Source organism: Colius striatus, chromosome 1, assembly GCF_028858725.1.
Source record: "Colius striatus isolate bColStr4 chromosome 1, bColStr4.1.hap1, whole genome shotgun sequence".
NCBI classification, from domain to species: Eukaryota; Metazoa; Chordata; class Aves; order Coliiformes; family Coliidae; genus Colius; species Colius striatus.
Window position 1 is genome coordinate 160252672 of NC_084759.1, and position 20818 is coordinate 160273489.

Sequence of the window (20818 nt, forward strand, 5' to 3'; positions counted from 1 at the left end):
GTTTCATGCTTCCCTTTTTTTCCCCTTAAAGTGCAGGCAAGGAAGGATGGGATTTCATGTCTTGGCACTTGTTTCATTATAGAGTAAGGAAGTTAATAGGATACACATCTACATAGCTGAGAGCTGTGACTGAGGAAGTTCTCCTAGCTCCTCTCATAACGATGAATTATAGGTATACCTCAATTGAGATTGGTGCAGCAAGTACTCTGCTGAGATTCTGGATTGTCCACTCCCTTTTCTCTGGACCCTTGGTTTCTTCAATGCTTGACAAAATAATAGAGGTCTAACTTGGCCTCTTACACGTGAGGTATAAAAGTCAGACACAGACAAGAGCAGAAAGACATGGTTAGGTCTATCAAGAGCAAGCTATAGATTCCACTATGTAGGAAAGAGAATGAGAAACTAAAGGCCAAAATTATGAATAATGAAAAGGTAACTTGTTCTACATACTGTGTTTTTATATATTTTCAGCAGAAGACTGGAAGTGACTGAATGGAAAAGAGTAAACTTCGTGAAATGTGTTTCACCTCTTACCCACTTTCGTCCTTTTTTGACCCCTTTCCTGAGAGAAGAACTTAAGAGTCTTCACCTTCTTTTCTGGCTTCCTTGAAGTTCTTAAATAATACATGGCCTTACCATTTCCACCCAATGGAAATGGTAATTTGAGCCTGCCCAATATGTCACTGTGCTGCATATCACTTTTCTTCTTTCATTGTTTTAACAGGAAGACTGATTAGCAGTTTAGAAGTGTATCTTTTGTCAGTTGCTGTGTAGATAAAAGCATATCTCAAACAGCTCAGCACTGGTACAAGTTTGCTGGGTGCATAGATGTCAGACAAGACAATGTGCTGGGCTTACGTTTCCACAACAATGAGCTTGGAGCTCCAACTCAACAGGATAGAAATAAATCACATTTTCTCCCTTTACTGCTCTTTTCTCACCTTGACTGTTTGCCTCCTGCACATTTTAAAGATTTGCCGTAACAACACCTCAGTTGATTCTTCTCCTTCAACAAGGACAACCAGTAACTTCTTTCATATCACCTGAAAAATTGACAAACAGGGCTTTTCACATAAGAAAGTTCCTTGCAAGTAACAGGAAAGGGAACAGGGGATGTTATCAAAATGAAATATGTTTTCATTGTGGTTTTTTTTTTCTTCTGTATCTTCACTTTCAAAGAAATTACATTCTTTCTTTTAATGATGTTGTGAAGCTGATCAGGCTGAGATCTCTGTTCACACATCTAGAGCTTATTTAACAATTTAGTCCTGTACAAGATTGTCTCAACCTCTTTGGCCTACTGAGCTCATTTATTGTCTTTATTCTTTCAAACTCGTCTTGCCACAGTAGGCTTGAAAAAGTCTCATTGGACAGGATTTTTTTCCCAGTTCTTCTTTCTGCACACCTTGTCCATTCCTTCCTTTATTTCTACTAGAAGTCATGGAGACTTGTCAACTGCAGACCTAAAGGTGATCTTTTCCCATTCAGCCACCCAATGGTTCATCAGAGATGACCACAACCATCAGCCAATTGACCCGAGCCTCAGTTTTCAGGCTGTAAGGGAGCAAAGAAAGGACTTTCCCAGAAGCCTCCTGTCTCAGCTCAAACTAATGTCATCCACTCACTTCCCCTTCAGGCTACTGTAGAGGGAAGGTGCTGAACTGTAAGCTGCAATTGTTTCACTGGAGTGCAGCAGCCTCAAATTCCATCCATTGCTTTCTTATTGCTAAGCATTCTTTACCACAGCAAAGGTATTTGTTTAATGGGAACCAGATTTGGGTCATAAACTCTAAGCCTATCAAGCTTTATGTTAGCTAATGTTTACCTTATTGTATTTTTAATTTTTTTTACTCTCTCTCTCTCTGGTAAAAAAAAAAATAAAGCAAATAAAGCAAAGGAAATCAGGAAATACTATGAACTGCATGTGACTCGCAGCTGCAGGGTTCCTCACAATAAAGAACCCTGCCTCAACAAAGTGGCTTATGTGCTTTAACAAATATCAGCTGTTTGTTTGGGATCTAATGAACAAACTAGAGCCAGAGTGACAACTGCTTCAAGTAATTATGAAGACAGCTTGCAAACTATGGCCCCACTTGTTTCAGATTCTAAAAGACGACAGTTGGGCTGCTGTTGCTGCCAGCTTTATTTCTGAGCACTTTTATTTCCATATTTCAAAGGTCAGTGTGTGGTGGTGATAGCAGCCAAAGAAAGCCTGTGTGAATGGTGGGTGTGTGCCTGTGTCTTTGTGAGAGAGAGAAAAAAAGAAAAAAAAAAAAGAAAAGCATTTTTCAGCATTACTAGTCACTGTTATATTAATAATAAACTCTTAAAGGAGTGTTTATAATATGTTAAAAACTAGGAGCCCAGATGCGTTTGGGATTTCCTTGTTACAGGCATTGTTCACATGTGTAGTGGGTGGGACTGCCTCATAAGTTTACAGTGCTAATGGTAGAGATAGCAGAACAGTGATCCCAAGGAAACTCAATGTTGTTGTTCTACAGAGAGCCATGGAAACGTGAAATAACTTAATAAGGCACACAGAAGGTTTTACATCCAGATAAAATCTGAATTGATTTGAAACCCCTGAATCTCAGACCACTTCTTAGGCTGCATCTTTTCCTCCATCTAATACCTATAATTTATATTTTATAACACTATTGATTTATGTTTGTACAGAGGTTGAGGATTTTGTGATATATAATAGTAATAATAATAATCTAAAAGAATGAACCCTTATAATGAAGAAATTATCACATACATGGAACAATAGCTGGTGGAACTTCTACAGGATTTTTTGAGAAATTTTACCAAAGTATTAGTCTGATTTTTTCACAAAGTGATCTAATTTTTATTTCTCAATCTTTCTTTTCTTTAGTGAATTTATCTACTGACTATCTCATGAGATAAACATAAAATTGCTTAGGAATGGTGTTGAAGGAATAAAGACAGAGTTGAAAAAAAATGGGTTCCTTGGTGAAACATGGACAGTGGTCACAGAACTGAAGTCTTGTTTCAGGCACATTTTGGTCACAATAGGATTATAGGACAAAGGTCTGAAGGATGTATGAAAGGAACGAGAAAGTTAAGGGTCTCAACTTAGGAATAGCAGGAGGCAACACAAATTCTGAGGAGCAAGAGACTTGCATGTGATGCAGAAAGACTGATGCCATTGTGTTGATTTCCAAGGAAAAAAATGGAGATTTATGTGAGCCACTTGGGTAGACTGGTAAAAGAAGCCATGTAAGGTCAAGGCAGCACCTAGATTGCATTGACAAGGTATCACAGAATCTCAAGGGCTGGAAGGGACCTTGAAAGATCATCTAGTCTGATCCCCCTGCCAGAAAAGGACCTCCTAGAGTAGGTCACACAGGAAGTCATCCAGTTGGGTTTGCTAATGAAGTAGGAGGAAGGTTATGGAAGCATGGAGAACAGTGTAATCAAAGTAGAGATGTTATAGATGTAAAAGTGACAAAGGTTACCCTGGACATGGGGAGAGAGCATAGCAGACAGACCAATAGTTGGAAGGCTTGGATACAGGGAAGCCTATGAATTTTCTGAGATGCTTATGTATGTAACCTGAGATCACAGTGACAAGGAGGAAAAAGGAAAATAAATAATATATCCTGTTCTTCCCATCAAGCTTGTGATCCTTTACAAGATGCATGCTTTCCGAAATTAAAGGAAATTTGAAATTTCTTCAATCAAACACAAAAATAAATGCAAAACAACTGAAGGACAATAGACTGCAGCCAAAGGTAGGCAAATATTCCTTCAGTGAACCCTGAAGTGTTTATTATTCAGATGTAAATAGCCTTGCTTCTAATAGAGCCCAGATTTGGCAGCTGCATAATCTTGTTTTTTCCCTGGTTTAGAAAAGATAGAGTAATTTCACTTATTCTTGAGCCCATTCCCAGGCAACTCTTTGATTCAGAAACACTCTTAAACATATATTTCATCATAAACAGCTACATTTTTCCAATATCCACTATCTCTGGGCCTCTGGATATAGGTTTTTTTAACTATTTAAATTCTGGTTCATCACCTCTTTAAATTACATTTTTATATATTCATGGGACCAAACTGACAAATTTTGAAATATTTGCTTGTCTTGGTGTCCCTGTTCTCTTCTGGATTATTGTCTCTTCCATAACAGATTTGACCACTTCATTTGTGATGCATTGTTACAGGAAAAGCCCACTTTAGGGTATATGTGCCCAAAGAACAGAGCACTAAGAGGAAAAGCAACTGATGAAATAAATAAAAGTACAGAATTATCTGGTATTATGTATTCTTAATGTATAAAACCTTTAGTCTGAAAGGCTGAGAAAAAGATCCTCCTGACTTTGATTATTTCCTATGTAGGATAATTTGCAATATCTGCTTAGGACGTGCAAGTTGTAAACTAACTGCAAGTAAAATTTGAATTCCTTTATAATAGCCTTTTTCTTATTGTCTTTCATAATAATACTTTATTATTCTTCAAGCTTCACTTGGCAGATTTCACAGCCTGTCTTTTTGTAGGATGGCTCCACTAAATTCAGTAGAGAGTAGCATATGCTGTTCTGATGTAGCCATTCTATGAGTGGTCTCTGAATTTCTTTTAGAGCCGAGTGCATTTAGTTTCTGGTTTTCTCCTGATAATAGTCTTACAGCACATGCTCAAACAGATTTCTCCAAGGGCAGTTCAATCTCAGCTGCTTCAGATGAAATGAGGGAGGAAGGGAGCTATTGCTCCAGCTGTCTCTCATGGCTGTCATTTATAATTCTTTTCTGAGTTGAAGTCCCTGGAAATTTTTGCTTCTTAACAATCTGATACAGTGTCCTGGCTTCCTTCTTCTACTACATAGTTGTTTATGTGTAGAAATTGGAGTGCTAAGATCAAATGTAGATATGCATTTAAGTCTCAGTAAATCCCAAAACGGCATAAATAAAACCTTGGAAATTAAACTGCCTTTTTCTGTTACTACTAACTACAGTTTACAGTTGTAAAAGGTAATGAAGATGCAATATTATGAAGCAAGTTCACAGTAGACAGTGAAGGTAAGTGCTGTTTAGTGTGTATCAGAACAGATTGAGAAGGAGGCGTAGCAACATCTCAGTAGAGCATGGCAGAATTTAACACTTGACTTATTTTTTCCTTGTTTTATAGACCTGAGCAGTTTACTTCAAAGTTTAGCTCTTTGTTATTTCCTTTAATGATGGACACCATAAGAAAAGGAGATAAGCCATTGACAAGGCCTCTCAATGTGTGAATGACAGAGGTAAGACTACAATACAGATTTTGACTTCCACTGTTAATGAGGTTAACTGTGTTAAACTAGACTCTTAAAAAACATATATATTACTCTATAGCTGACACTTTCAGAAAGACATTACAGTTTGAAATTGGAGTTGATCAGTCACGTTGATTGATTTGTCTGATTCAGTGGCAAATCACCACAAAAAGATTTAAATATAAATAACTGATGTGGCTCAGGTCCAAATGAAAAATTAGACATAAGAGATTATGGATTTCAGAGATGTCTTATAAAGTAGGCTAGTAATAACAATGTTACTGGATGGATTTTCATCTGAAAAGTGGAGAAGAACATACTTTCCCATGGATGTACTTCACCTGGGTACACAGTGGGCCAGGGTGAGGCAAACTGTGTGCTTTGTCTCCCCCATGTAAGACTTCTGCATCATTGGCCTCTCCCAGGCTATTGGTGAGCAAAGTGATGTTCCGCTGAAGAGTGACTTGTAGGGAGGGTCTTATTTAAAAGCACATTGAATGTGCAGAGAGATTAACATTTTTTTCCTTAGGTAGTCTCTACCTTCATTCTTCTTTGACAAGAAACTTAGGCTTTGATGACAAGAAGCACAATGAAAAAGAATGGTTTTCCCTTGCCTGTTATCTTCCTCTTTGTTCAACCTGAGAATACACCTATTTATTTCCATGAAAGGTTAACTGAAGAGTGGCATGCTATTTTTTTGTTTTCATTTATTTTCTCATATCTGATTTCTGCTTTATGATGGAATGGATGGAATTTTTTAGTACTTTTTAAGACCAGGCTTAAAAAAAAATGTGAATAGGGAGTTACAGAGTAGCAATTACATTATAAAAATCCTTCCTATAGCTGTCATTCTTGCAGCATTTCTAGTTTTGTCTTTATTATAGAACCAGCATCCATTTTCCGTATTATCAGCTGTATTTCTCTACATTACTACCAAAAGAGAAAGGGACAAAAGAAAAGTACAAAAAACTGCAGACTAAGTAGAAAATACTGAAATACTGAGTTAATAAGGGATTCCCCTAAAGGTCTTCTTCTGAGATCCCAGTCTTAAAATCATTAAGACCTGAACTCATCAGCACAGGCAGATATTTCGCAGTTCAAGGTCCTTAATGTGTTCTGTACTTCAATGCTTTTACATTTGCAAAAAGAGGAAGGAGAGTAATCTTCATTAAGCAAAATTCTTCTAGTTTTCGCATCTGCTTTCCGTGGTGATGCCACTCTGGAAACAGACTTTCAAAATGTGGCTTTTTTTTCTGGGAAGAATTATGCTCTGCTCTTGAAAATTACATGTGAAGTATTGGTGGAAGAATACAGTATCAAGTTTTACTGTATAAGATGGTCTGTGAAGAACTAGAGGAGCTAGGACATCCTTAGAAAATTATTTCAAAATTCCTGACAGCTGATGCTATCTGGTATGTTTTACAACCAAAATATTTACCCAGAAACACTTTCAAATCTTTGTATTAAATTTCATGTAACTTATTTTCTAACATTATATCTTAAGGTGGCCCAAGGACAAGCAATTCTTTTCCATTATAGGTACAATAGTAGCGTACCATGAAAAGAGAAGTTAAATCCTTCATTTGGTGTTTAATATTTTAATAATATTGCTCAAAATACCAACTAAAAGAACAAATTGAAAATGAGATCATAGGATATAAGGATGTTGTAGGATAAATGAGGACATCATAGGATAAAATATGATCTTTGTTTACCGTCCAGGAGGAAATGGTTTCATGTTATAGGTTTAGCTGACAACAGAATGGGAAAAGCACTTTTGCTAAAACCAATCCCAATGTCCTCACATCAGAAAAAGAGCAAGATGAACATGATTATGCTGGTCAATGAACTGAAATATAACATTTATTAAACATCATCTTAGCCTCCCCATTGAAAGTATATACATGTGATAACATGTGACAAAGTCTTGGGTAGATAAGGGAATTGTATTTATCTGATAGTGAAATCGGTATGTACAGATAATGTTTTCTAAACAGTGAGGTAAGAGTGAACAGAAGTCTAGGAAACATTCATTTAAGAAATCATTGTATCTATCCATGAATATAACCACCCCCAAAGGAAAAATGAAAACTGAACAAAAAATGTTAGGCAGAAAGCTGACATCATGTACCTGATGACTCTGCCTAGTGTGAACACAACAGATCCTTAGGGAAGTCTTCCTGCTACTTGGGTTAGCTGTTATGGCAATTTACCACTCCTGTTCTAGCTTATGAAGTAGTTAATGGATTGAGTCATACCTGCATAAAAGACCAAATTTCTGTGACATCTGAGGAGATTAAAAATCCCAAATATAAAAATTTCTCTTTTTCGGAGTAGAAGAGGCTGCAGAAAGAAAAGTTCAGTATAGAATGGTGAGTCTTGGTTATCATGCAAATCCCAAAGCTGCTCACATTTTGGCATGCATTGTAAATTGTTTACGTCCTATGTGATTGCCATCAGCTCAGGTTTATTCCTAAATTTATATTTTCCAAAAATCCCTAGTCCAAGAAGAATTTTAACATTAAAGATAGCAATGTAGCAGGGACCCTAAAATTCCCTAAGGGTTTTACTGTTGTTTTTTATTTGCATGTGGAAAATCCTTATATCTTAACACTGACAATTATCACTGTTCTAAGTAAAGTAAGATGTAATAAAGTGGAATTCCATCTGAAAGTAGAGGTAAGACCGTGAGTAGAATGCAGAAATATAGATAGAAGAATGATCTTTGTACCAGAACACATGCATTGATTTCAGGTGCCAGTACACAATTCTCTAAATTGTGGTTAGAGGGCCGTTAACAGATTTTATTTCATGAGAATATGACCATATGGGGACTGAATTTATACTTTGTGTATTTACAACTACAATTCGATTCAGCACTAGCACCTACCTTAGAGAAAATATCCCTATATAGCAGACCAGCCATTCTAGGTAAAACAAGCATGGCATTTAGGATCCATGCTATATACCAGCCGTGGGGATTTTGACGACCCAAATGTATTCAGTTCTAAAACATATCTAAAATTAAGTTTAATTGAGTAGATGGGTCCCATACTTGAGTAGAAGTCCCATTACTTTATCTAGGTAGATACAAAGGCTAACAAAGGATGGCCTTGCTGCAAAAGTCTGTTAGGCCCATTGTGGTGGTTTAGCCTGATGTCCATCAAGTCATAATATCACTCTCCCTCCCAAAGTGGACAGGAGAGAGAGAAAAATATAACAAACAGCTTGTGAGTTGAGATAAGAACGGAGAGATCACTCAGCAATTAGTGTCATGGCCAAAACAGACTCAACTTAGGGAGAAAAAGGTTTCATTTATTAAAGGAACAATAAGAACAGGGAGATGAGAAATGAAACCATCTTGAAAACACCTTCCCCCTCCCCTCCCTCTTCCTGGGACTCCTTTTCCTTTCCCCCCAGTGGCACAGGGGATGGGGGTTGCGGTCAGTTCATTACAGATGGACTTTGCCTCTGCTTCTTCTCAGGGGGAGGCATTCTCACACTTCCCGCTGTTACACTGAGGGGTCCCTCCCATGGGAGACAGTCCCTCATGAATTTGCCCAGCGTGGGTCCTTCCCATGGGCTGCAGCTCCTCACAAACTGCTCTGGCATGAGGCCTCCCATGGGGGCAGCTCCTCACACCCTGCCCCAATGTGGGTCATCCACCGGGAGAACAGTCCTTTGGGGACAGACTGCTCCAGCCTGAGTCCCTCACAGAATCATAAGCCCTGACAGCAAACCTGCTCAGGCATGGGCTTCTCTCTCCCCACAGGCTCCCAGGTCCTACCAGGAACTTGCTCCAGGATGAACTTCTTATGGAGTCACAGCCTCTGTCAGGCATCCACCCGCTCTGGCGTGGGTTCTTCCATGGGCTGCGAGTGGGTCTCTGCTTCCTGGTGGCCTCCATGGACTTCAGGAGAACAACCTGCTTCACCATGGTCTTCACTACATATCACGGGGGAGCCTTTCTTTCAGTGCCTAAGCACCCTCCTCTCCCTCCTTCTCCACTGACCTTGGTGTCTGCGGAGATGTTTTCACATTCTCCCTCCCTGTTGCTGCCACAGTTTTACAACTGCGCAACAACTTCTTCTCCTTCTCAAATATGTTATTCACAAAGGCGTTACCTCCATCACTAATTGGCTGGGCTTGGGTCAGGTACAGGGTCCAGCTTAGAACTGACTGGCCCTAACCCTGTGAGCTACATGGGAAGCTTCTGACTTCTTTGTTTAAGGAAGTCACCCATGTAGCCCCCAACTACCAAAAAACCTGGCCCAGGAAAAAACACTTTTGTTAATTTAATCATTTATTAATTAAATACAGTAAACTTCCCCACACTACATGATAATTTAATACTTTTTAAAAATTTGTTTATTAAATAGAATGCTATTTATTTTATCTGTTCTCTAGGAAAGACTGCTTCCTAATGTTTGGCCAGTTTTCAGTTGAGTTTAGTTGCCCTTCCTTCCTGCCTTCTGTTCTATATGTCTGTGCAACTTTTGAAGAGAATATGTTGCAGAAGCAGAGGCCTGGAGAGACCCCAGCAACCTGAAGTGGTGCAGCATTGGCTCGAGGCTTGTGGTCTGTAGGAAGAATAATAGCTTTGAATATCAATGGCTATTGTGCAAGAGCCTAGGGGCTTAAGTAAGTGTTGGCTTGGGCCTCTCTGTGCCACATCATCTTCCCATATCTTGATAGCCCTGGATGTTCAGCCCTTGTCTTCCCTGACCAGTAACTATAAAAAAGAACATTTATGAGCTGCACACTTGCCAAATCCTTGCAGGCTACTGAGGTCAGAAAAATCTAGTAGGTTTAATTCACTCATCCTCTGCCTTTGCCAATAATATTGCTTCATTAATGTGTCTTTTCAAATGCTGCATTGTTGAATGAACAATGGGGGAGGTAAAGTTGCAGATACTATAAAAAAATTACCGTCAGTTTCACATGCATTGAAGGTGAATTTGGAGGCTGGTGCTTTACAGATATGCAATGAAGTTAATTATCTCTTTAATCTCTTATATTAAACCATACCAATAGACTAAGAAAAGATGAAATTGATGTGCAAGAACTTGATGGGGACAGAACAAGAACTATAGAAAAATAGGAATATTATGTATAATTAAGAAAATTGCTAATGATCACTTTAATCAATGAAATTAGTGATGGAAAGACTGCTAGGTCAAGTATTCCATCCCAGGCTTCTGGCAGCTTATATCCTTATTACTGAGAGAACAGTTTTCAATTTCGATTTCGATTTTGGCTCATCCTTCACTTCTAGCTAACTAACAAAATCTGTCTGAATTTCACAGATCTGATCCTATTTTTTCCAGAAAGCTTAAGGCAAAATGAAGAAGGCATTTGCAAGGAAGGAGGGTTAAAAAGATGAGGGATTTCTTTTATAGCCAACCCTAATCTGTTGTGGCTTTGCCTAGAACAGCTTTGCATTTATTTTCTGCAGCTTGCACCCTTGGTAGACTACAAGAATTTGGGAGGTAGGGCTGTGGACAACCAAAGGACGATGAAGAACATCACTCCAGTTTGGACAAAAGTCTTAGCAAGACTAAACTGGAGAAGCTGCTCTGCATGACATTTTGCAGGGCACTGGTACATACAGCTGACCCATATTTCCATATATAGTAACAAGCCAGAAGAAACAGAAGTGCTTGGCTGGTTCTTCTGCTGCTGATAAAGGACCTTGGTAGTAATGGGCGTTGGGTAGCACTTAAGGTTGCAGTGCATGTCTCTGCATCCTAGTAAAATGAGGTTCACCACATTGAATGTAAGTAGGTCCACTGCTTTATGAAAGAAACAAGACCATATTCCTCCCTAGTGCAGTTGCTGGAGCCATCTTTTTGTCAAGAGAGACAGAATGTGGAGGAATACCACTTTATGTAAAATGGTAGAGAGGATGTGCTTGTCAAAAAAAATAGATATAGGTCTGCATAACCTGAAGGATGCAACAAACATTTGGGTCCTCTCTGTTCTCAGCTTGGTCTTAAACAATACAATTGATGTAGCATGGGGAAGGTATGCAGTTTAAATGCAATTTTAAGTACATACTCCAAATGCTGCATTTATGTAGCAAGATGCTTGTTGAATTTTGAAAGATAAAAATGTTTCTCCATGGAGACTAGACATAGCACCTTCAGAAACCTGATTTATACCTAAACTAGATAAGCCTGTAGACCAGGAAACTGAAGTATGTATAAAGAACAAGAGTGAGGATAAAGGGAAAAATTCAGAGGTAAATTGGTGAAAAAGTATTTTATTCAGAGGGAGGAGGAAAGCTTTACACATAAACACAGAAAAAACCCTGGAATTGTCATATTATTTGAGCGCTTTACCTGTTTAAAATGGCTAATCTCCCTAGAGCCATAGGTCAAAATCTAGGCAGGATTGCCTTTGCCCTTCATCCTCAGTTTTCATCTCCATGGGAATAGATTAGTGCTTAGCAGCACACTCTACAGCAGGAAATGGTCTCCGTGTGTGCCATTCCTCTGATCAAGAGCATTTCCTCGCTCAGTACACTTCTGTGATCGACTTAGGATTTCTTTTTTCATGTTCAGCAAAGCCTGCTGCATTATTATAGACAAATGATGAAGTTGCAGAAGCATATTATTATGTAATTGTGTTTTTCTCATCTGCCAGCAGAAGAATCCATCTAAAAATAGATATATATATTTTGAAAACAGCCTTTTACAGTTTTCTGTGCTTTGATTGTCCATATGTTCATTTTCGTCTGTCCTGCTCAGAGTCTTTAAATATAAAACAATAAGCAGAATCCATGAATTAGACCAGTGTTTAACTTAAGACAACTTATTTCTAGTTTTTACAGAATTCTAATCAGACCAGCTTCATCTGACACACTTGCTAAAGTCATTTTTTCACTTGAATTAACACAAAATTAGGTCAGTAAATCAGCGATACATATGTTGTTTAGATTAGTTACCACTTAAGTCTCTCAACTAGCCAGACATATGGATAAGCTAGGAGCAGATTAACCAGGTCTGAGTTGACATTAACATCGTTTTCTTGTAATAAATATTTTAATAGAAACAAGTATATGGCAAAAGTAGCCAAGACTGCATTCCATTTCAGGGTAATATTAATGCAATCCTAGAGTGATTTTGTATGTGAAACAAATTGGTTCAAGGCTTGTTAACACACGACAATAGAAAACAAAAAAATCAAGTTAGCTTTGTTTTAATTGTCTAGGTAGATGTGGAAGAATTTTATAAGTTTGCACATTCAAAACAGTAATTACTCAAATAAACAAAAATGATTTGTAGTTTTCGGTGGTTTTTGGGTGGCAAATCAAAGTACTTGAATTTTTGAAAAAGGATAGTTCAGCCTGAGCAAGTTAACTCCTCTTAGTAATAGTACATTAAAGTCATCATGAAGCAAAGCTATAGGTTTCTTTTTCTTCTCAATTGCATCTTGAGTAAAAGCCTAAAAAGCTAGATGGTCTAAAAGCTCTAAAATTCAGAAACAGTTGGCAAAGTCGCTGAGGTGCCTTTTAAAATGCATCTAAGGGCTTTATTGTTTAGTACAGACAGACGCCACCTCTCTCCCTCTGTGCTCAAAGCAGTAATGTACACTGGCCCAGGGAAACTGTTGTGAGCTGTTGTGCACATAATTAGTTCTTCATAATGTTGTCATGGGTTTTTCACTGGCTGTCATGATGGCTTTCACAGGTGAGGCTGGCACAGAGAGTCATTGACTTTTACAATCATCAGCTGTGAGCTGTGCCATTCTGTGATATTCCTATGTTAACTCTTCTGCTGAGGTAAATGCATTCAGATCTGTTGAGATATCTTTATGTTAGCATGTCATTTGATCTAGTACTGGACCCATCTTATTCTGCATCATTGAACTGCTATTTTCATTTTCATTCATTTGTAATGTGTTTTATAGTTAGGACACTTTTTTTTTTAAAAAATACTATTATATTTGTTCAATTCTATCACAGTGGTGGAATACAAAGGTGCAGTAGTTGTTCACATTTCTTGAGTTCTATAGCAAAGATACAATTTGCCATTATTCATTTAGATCTTCTCTCCAGATACCTGTACCCAAATCCTAGTTGAGATGACAAGAGACAATGTGTTTGGTCTTATCTTTGGCCCTTTGTTGAGCATCAGAAATTCTTGTCACAGAAGTGACACATCTGGCAGTCTCTGCCTTGGCCTGTAGTAATAGGGGTGAAATAGACCCTGACTGAGGTGAGGAAAGCTTACAACTTGCTTGCTGATGCTTTGCCTGGCTTTTGCTAATGCCGTTAGTTTCACACTTACATGAATTCTAAAGTGCAAATATACAGATCTATTATCCCACATAGCCCTGTGTTATTTCAAGGTGACACTGAGCTACTGATCTGTGCTTTTAAACTGAAGAGCAGTCAATGACCATACTTTATCCTGTAGCTTTTGCACAACTCTGAAATTACAGTATTGAAAAAGAAATGCATTAGCAAAAATGCTGAGCACATTCATAGACTAAGTCCATATCAGCTCTATAGCAAAGTGTTTATATTTGCAGGAACTCAAATTTTACTTAATTTAAAGAATTTGCCTTTGAGTGAAAACTATCAAATCCACTCTTGGTTTCTAAAATCCACTGTTTTATTTTGTTTGGCTTCTGTTTTATACTTACATGTATTTAAATGCAATACCAGGATAAAATAAGTTTGACTCCCTCAGTCAATGAGGAAAAAGGGCTTTCAGCTTTACGTTGCAAGAATTTCAGCTTCTTTCCCCTCAGACTGAAGAATTATAGCAATCACTGTCAATTACTTTTAAAACAAGCTGTTTATAGAGAATCATTCAAAAGACTTTATTTGTTTGCTTTCTTTGCAAATAAGGTGATGGAGGCAGTTCAACTATTGAAAATTCTGTCACCATTCCTTCTACTGAATTCTTACCATTAAAAGACTCTCTTTTTGTCTTCTGCTTCGGTCCCCTTATTTCTCAGCTATTTTCCTGTGGACTGGAGGGTTTGTGAATAACTACCTCATCCATCACCTAGGGATGTGAATATCTCATAGGGAATATATGGTGAACCAAGAACCTAAAACTGAGAATAAAATATTTTTCTTTGATTTGTTTCTTAGATTTGTTGTATTGTATTTTGAGGTGCTTCACAATGCGACCATCATGTTAAATAAAGGAAAGCCTTCTCTCTTGTATTCCTTAGTTTAGGTTAAACGAGGACTTTTGACGACTGCTAAACATTGGGTTTCACAGTAGTTGTTGGACTTGGTAGAGATATTTTGATGAAATATACTGCCTTGTGAAAGAAAGAAATGAAAACTGGATAATTTAGAAGTCTCCTTTAGCCCTAATTTCCATGAAAAGGTGTGACAATGTAATACTCTTTTCAGTATAGTTTAGTGTTGTGTTTTCAGTCATACATGAATTGATACAAAGCCTAAGAGAAGGATAGTATGATGATATTTTCCACAATGGATCTGAGGAGTGATTCCTAATGACAGCAGAGAAGCATTAAACCCATCAAAGTCCAGATAAAACCACATCTGGAGTTTATCGCTGCTCAGTGAGAATGAAATTACATGGCAACAACTGAATAAAACTGAAGGATTGTAGTCTACAGGGCTATAAATGAGAGTACATTTCAGAAATCGAGAGGAGCAAATCAAAGTCTTTAGATACAGAAAATAAAGATTCAAAAGGGAAAATATTTTTTCTGTATGCATATGTGAGGATATTTTAGAAAATGAAGAAGGAGGGGTTTAAGGTAAAGGGTAGTAAAAAAAAAAAAGTGACCTGGCAACAAACAAACTTGAATGAAAATTAGAAGATGGTTTTGAGACGTCACAGGAATAAAGCTTTAGCACAGATTCTTGACAGGAGTCATCATTGCAAAAGTCATAGCTGTTTTAAGGAATCTGGTATTTTCATGTCTGTGTTTATGCACTGTGTTTGCCTGAAATAGCTGAGAATTGATCTCATTAACCCAGAAGCAGAAGGAGAGTTCCTTCTGCTTTTGAGTACAAGAAATGGCATTTGAGTCAGTAATTAAAAAGTATTTTTTTGTTTTTCTGAGTGAGGAGGTGAAAAAGCCTAAAAACAATTGTAATTGATTTTCTATAGTTGTGTTTTAGTTTGGCTTTAATTTCTGAGCATGTAGTGGTTTGACCTTAATGTTATCTTAAAAGAGTTTCTGTGGAGGATATGTATTAGACAAATATATATGTGCTAATTAATGCCACACGTAATGCAATACAGCTGCTCTGTAGGGAAAAAAATACTCTATTCTAAACAAAAGAGTACATTATCAATTGTTCCCTGAGTTCAACACCTTTAAATAGGTCTCAAGACAGCTTTATTCACAGACAAAGCACTTGTGTGCTTTGGTATATGTTGCTGTGCTCTGAGTCATCAGTTTGCCTAAAGTTTTGGGCTTTATGGGTTTTTTTATTGTTTTGGAGTTGGGTTTTTTTTGCTACCATAGTAACAGCCAATAATTATTTTTCCCCAATTATTCAGTTTCGGAGGAATTTTACAAAACTCCCAGGGATGAAAACAAAACAATAGCTAGGGAAAACACAGCTGAACCACTACAGGGGAAACTCCAGACAACAGATGCTAATTTATGAGCATATAGAGATCAGGTTTGGTTATCAACAGGAAGAGGTGGTTCTTTAGCTGCTGTTTGGTTTCTCTTCCAGTAAATCCACACGATTTTAACAGAAAGCATAAAGTAGTTCAAATATTGATAAGATAGATGTATAAATAATTCATGAGAGACTCTTTAAAAAAAAAAAAACAAAACAGAAATTATATTGTGGCAATAGAAAAATAATGTCAAGAAATTCTTAGAATTTATCTCAAGTCTCTTTTTCAATTCTTTTTTCACATATTTCTACTTTTTTTCTCTGTTCTGGATTTTATGTGGGTAAGAGAAAATATTAGGTATATCAATTTGTACTGCGTGTTCTCTTTGGTTCGTTTTGCTACCAAGTGCTAGAGCTGACTTGGGTAATACATTTGTTATTACCCTGGCAGAGGCTGGGAACAGGAAATGAATGTCTGCTGTCAGGAGAGGAATGGTTCAAAGCTCTGTGAGGTCAATAGACAATTTTCCATTTACTGTGGTGGGTTTGGTTCAGTCTGTTTATATCTGGTAATTCATTATGGTTTCAAGCAAGGTAAAGGGACTGCAGAATCAAATCCATGTATGTGTGACGATGGGAAAGCAGTCTGCTGTGTTTAATATACCATGTGCAAGAAGCAGCTGGGTGCTTCTCTTATCAAAACATGTGACTGAAGGTTGATGGTAGACACTAGAGAAGAAAGTATCACCAAGGAGGAGGAGGAGGAGGAAGTTTAATGCAGTAATAAAGCCAAGAAAATAAGCTGTATAATCAAATCAGAAGTATAAATTGGTAGGGAAAATGGGATTGGGTTTATTACATTCTTGCAGTAAATCCTGTCTTTGCTGTATAATCTCAACTACTACACTTGCAAAATACTGAGTTACCTTACTGTATCTATTGGGGAAAATTACTTCACATTGTATGAATTTACAACTGTTGAAACTATAAACCTGATTAGAATAACATCTGGGAAGGGAGAATAAATTCCTTTATACTTTACTCTTCAAATCTGCAGTATTTGATAACGTTGATAACATAAGCAATGCTGCTTTTATTTATTTCACACATTTTTCCATACTTTTTTGGCAAAATGCTGACTTTGTTTATGAGCTAGAATCCTCCTGCCATTGCTTATCTCTACAAAGAGGTTTTATTTACTTAAACCATCAATTCTGTGCTAAAAATATTTTTTTACTCATCAAAAGGATTTCTACTTCTTAAAGCAAATCTGCTGTTAACTAACTCAACCTGGAGAAAAATAGCTTTAATCTCAGAGACTGCATTAAACTTAGGAAGAAATTGAATCAATAAAGGTGAAGGTCACAGAAACGGATGATTAGAGCAAACAACAGTCTGCCTACTGTACAATAGGCTTATATTATAAACCAAAATAAAAGCCTATCAGAATACATAAAAAATGAACTTCATGAATAGATTCCTCTTCAAATTGCTGAATGGTTGGGTTTATCTCCTGCACATTTCTTTTCCTCCTCTTCTGCCTCCCTTCCTCCCAGCTCCTTTCTCCCTACTCTTTTCCTTTTGCTTCCTGCTACTGTTATAAACTAAATTATCCTGTGGAAAGATCAGTGAACCCTGATAAACTTGGGTATCAAGTTTTCAATGCCCACAAATACCTTGTGCTGACATGTCTGTGACTTGAAATTAATATTGCTCTGAAATACATGAGAAATGGACCAGTTTGTTATCTGCATAGCTGGCTTCTATCTCTCTACACACATGCAATACAAATTCTAACATACAATATTATAGCAGGGTTTTTCTGAGTGGGAGTCTGGGTAGAGATTTGGGGATGAGTCTGTAAGTAGGATGGGTGAATAGCAGCCACAGTGATTGAGGACTTGGTTTAGATCTTAGAGCTTAATAACAGTTAGGGTTAATGGCTTGAGGTGATTAACTGGTTCCAACCAGTCATTAATCTGCAGGAGATGTCTTTAGCTTTGCTCATTATTGGTAAGAAATGACACCCTAGCATTTTGCTTGAACTTTGTTCTCTTGTTGGTGACAAATGAGTCTAAAAACAAATGTGGTGGTATCAAAACCTATAGTGGGTTTCCACTTTTCTGGTGCTCATATCAAGCGCTCCAGCATGACCACGATGGCAAAAATTTAACTCCTATTTCTGTACTTCAGTGTTCTTTACTTTTCTTCCTCAGTGTACTGCACAATTAGTAATTCTTAGCGCTATTAAAAATTAGAATATTCACATAACTAACAAAATCAACACTGACTGTGATAAACATTGAAATCCTTGTATAGCACGCCAAACAGAATGGCATGATTTACTTTTTCAGATGTACACTTCAGAGAGATTGACAAAATAGGTGATTTTTTTACAGCAAACTCAAAAGCACTAAGCCCTGGTACATATTTCAATGACTGCTTTAGACCTGATCTGCTTGCTGTTATGGTTAAAGATTATAGTGTAAATAACAGTTTAGTCCTAATGCAGAAAATGTCACAGAGGACAGTGGATAAAGGACTGTACAAATTCCCATCCAGTGAATAGATTCACTGGTCTGATAGGAGTCAAGTGTCACTGTAGATAGGACGCCTCATCAACCCTCTTTCTCTGAAGTTGCAGACACATTGTGCCCTGGAGGTGCTAGCTAGCTTCTATAGCAGTTTTCAGGAGCACCTCTGTACTGACTGTCCTCTATGACCACATAAGCATAAAATAGCCAGTTGGAGAAGAATTTCTGACCTTTTCCGAGTGTTATAGTAATGTATGCTCCTGGACTAGTGATCCGTGTATCTCTCAGCCTGTTGTGGGAGGCAAAGCTGAGTCTCCTTGTACCAGACATACCTTTGGCCCACTGTATTCCCATATCAATGGCTTTAGCACATATGTGCAAGTCCGTATCTGGGCCCGAAGAAGAGAAGGAATTGCATGTGGCTGAATTGAATGTGGCTAAGCTGCTACATGCCAAAAGTTCACTGAGAAGTAAAAAGACATTAGCAGCATGGAGTGACCAGAGCTCTGGGATGCCCATGACATGCACATGGCAGCAGCCTGAGCATCAGCTCTTTCCCATCCCATTAACTATATGAGCGTACTCTTTTATCAGCTAAAAGGCCTTAAAATACAGTGTTTCACATATGGATTAAGGACAATGTGCACCTCTAAGTAACTCATGTTGATGAATTCTACTTTGGGGTGAAGTTGTAGAGCAGTGCTATAAGGTTGCATGGCTTTTCTGTGTCACTGATGGAAATATCAGATAGATAAATTTGTTGAAACCCCAGTTAGAGTGATGCATTTGTGCATGAATGCAATATTCAAACAATAAAACATAGTAGCTAGCAACAGGACAACGGGTAAAGGGACGAAGCTGGCACACAAAAAGTTCCACTTAAACATAAGAAAAAACTATTTCACTGTGAGGGTGAAAGAGCAGTGGCACAGGCTGCCCAGAGGGGTTGTGGAGTCTCCTTCCTTGGAGATCTTCAAGACCCGCCTGGACATGTTTCTATGCGACCTGATCTAGTTGACCCTGCTTCTACAGAGGGGTTGGACTAGATGATCTCTAAAGGTCCCTTCCAACCCCTACCATTCTATGATTCTAAGATTCTATGATTCTCAGTATATTTTCTGGATGTTGGGAAAGAAGTGCAATTTTTTTGGTCCTAGATGGTGAAAAAATACATCTTTATGTTCTTGCTTTAGCTATGTAAGTGACCTTACTGATAAATGAAAATTGATATTTCAAAGCTGTAGTTTATTATAGCCTGATGGCATGTTAGCCCTTATCATTCAAGGCAATATTTAACGCTGAATACTATATTATGCTAAGTCTCTGAAATTGTTGTTATGAGATTTTAATGAACTATAAAACACTTCTTATGATCTTCAGCATGCTGAAGTGTCAGTGTAATATATTAATCACATATATTTTGGAAAGCAGTAGTTTGACAAAATCTGTCTTCATATATAGCATTTTGTTGTATGATCTTTCATACATGAATTTAGGTGTAAGCATGTAATTTGTAAGTTCTAAATAAAAGAATTCTCTTTTTTTTTTTCCTGCACATGCATAACCTAGCACAATGAGGTCTCAGCCGTAACAGGGAAGCCTAGATTCTGACAAAATGTCTTTATTTAATAAACAGTGTTGTTGGCAAAGCAGCCATTATACTGAACCAATATATATGAATAAATTATTGTTTTAGCACTTGGACTTTTCGTGTCCTCCCTTTCTGACTTGAAAGTATTTGCCTTAGTTTAGATGTCACTATTTTATTTTGTCAGTTTGGAGGAAAATATGTTAGCTAATCTACAACCGGAGGACGGGAAAAAACAAGGAAAGGGAAATAAGTTCTTCTGGGCTCAGACTCTTACAGAATGGGATTTATGCAGAGGATAGCAAAAAGAGGCTTCTCAGCCACTGTCGTCAATCAGGTGGACCAAGGTTGTTCATATTCACATTTGTGTCCACTTATTCTCAGAGGTATTCTGGGCCTTGTGAGCACTGCTGATGAAAATGGACATACAGTTAATCTGTGTCTCTTAAAACTAGAGTTAAAAGACAGGCAGTATATCTGCTGACATGAAGATGTTAGCTAAGCATTAGAGTCTGTTGGGGCAGGATGACTCCTCCATCATATTTTTTTTGTCATGACCAGAGTGGAAACAACAAAGCTGTCAGAGAGATACTACATCATTCAAATATTCCTGGAGAGGGTCAGTACAAGTAGAGGAGTGCTCTGCAAGGCTTACACCTGGACTACTGCAAACCAGTCAGTTTTTCATGCTCTGTTTTGCTCAGATCTGAATTTTGCAAATCGAAGTCCCAAATTACAATATTTTCTCTCATTTTTGCCTGTATTAATTCAAATATTGTAGTTCTAGACTTTTAATTTAATGGAATCTTATAGGTCTCACAAAGAATGATTTAAGGGAGATCACTATTTTTTC

The 20818-nt window shown here is 37.6% G+C and overlaps 1 long non-coding RNA gene across 1 annotated transcript in view; it reads left to right on the forward strand.

Annotated features, from left to right (window-relative positions):
* LOC133625005 (uncharacterized) overlaps window positions 1–20818 on the forward strand; it is a 163447-nt gene that overhangs the window by 114712 nt on the left and 27917 nt on the right. Inside the window, exons 2-3 of the long non-coding RNA XR_009818304.1 lie at window positions 3641–3755; window positions 5150–5261. This is a non-coding gene — a long non-coding RNA (uncharacterized LOC133625005). The remainder of the gene's footprint in view (window positions 1–3640; window positions 3756–5149; window positions 5262–20818) is intronic.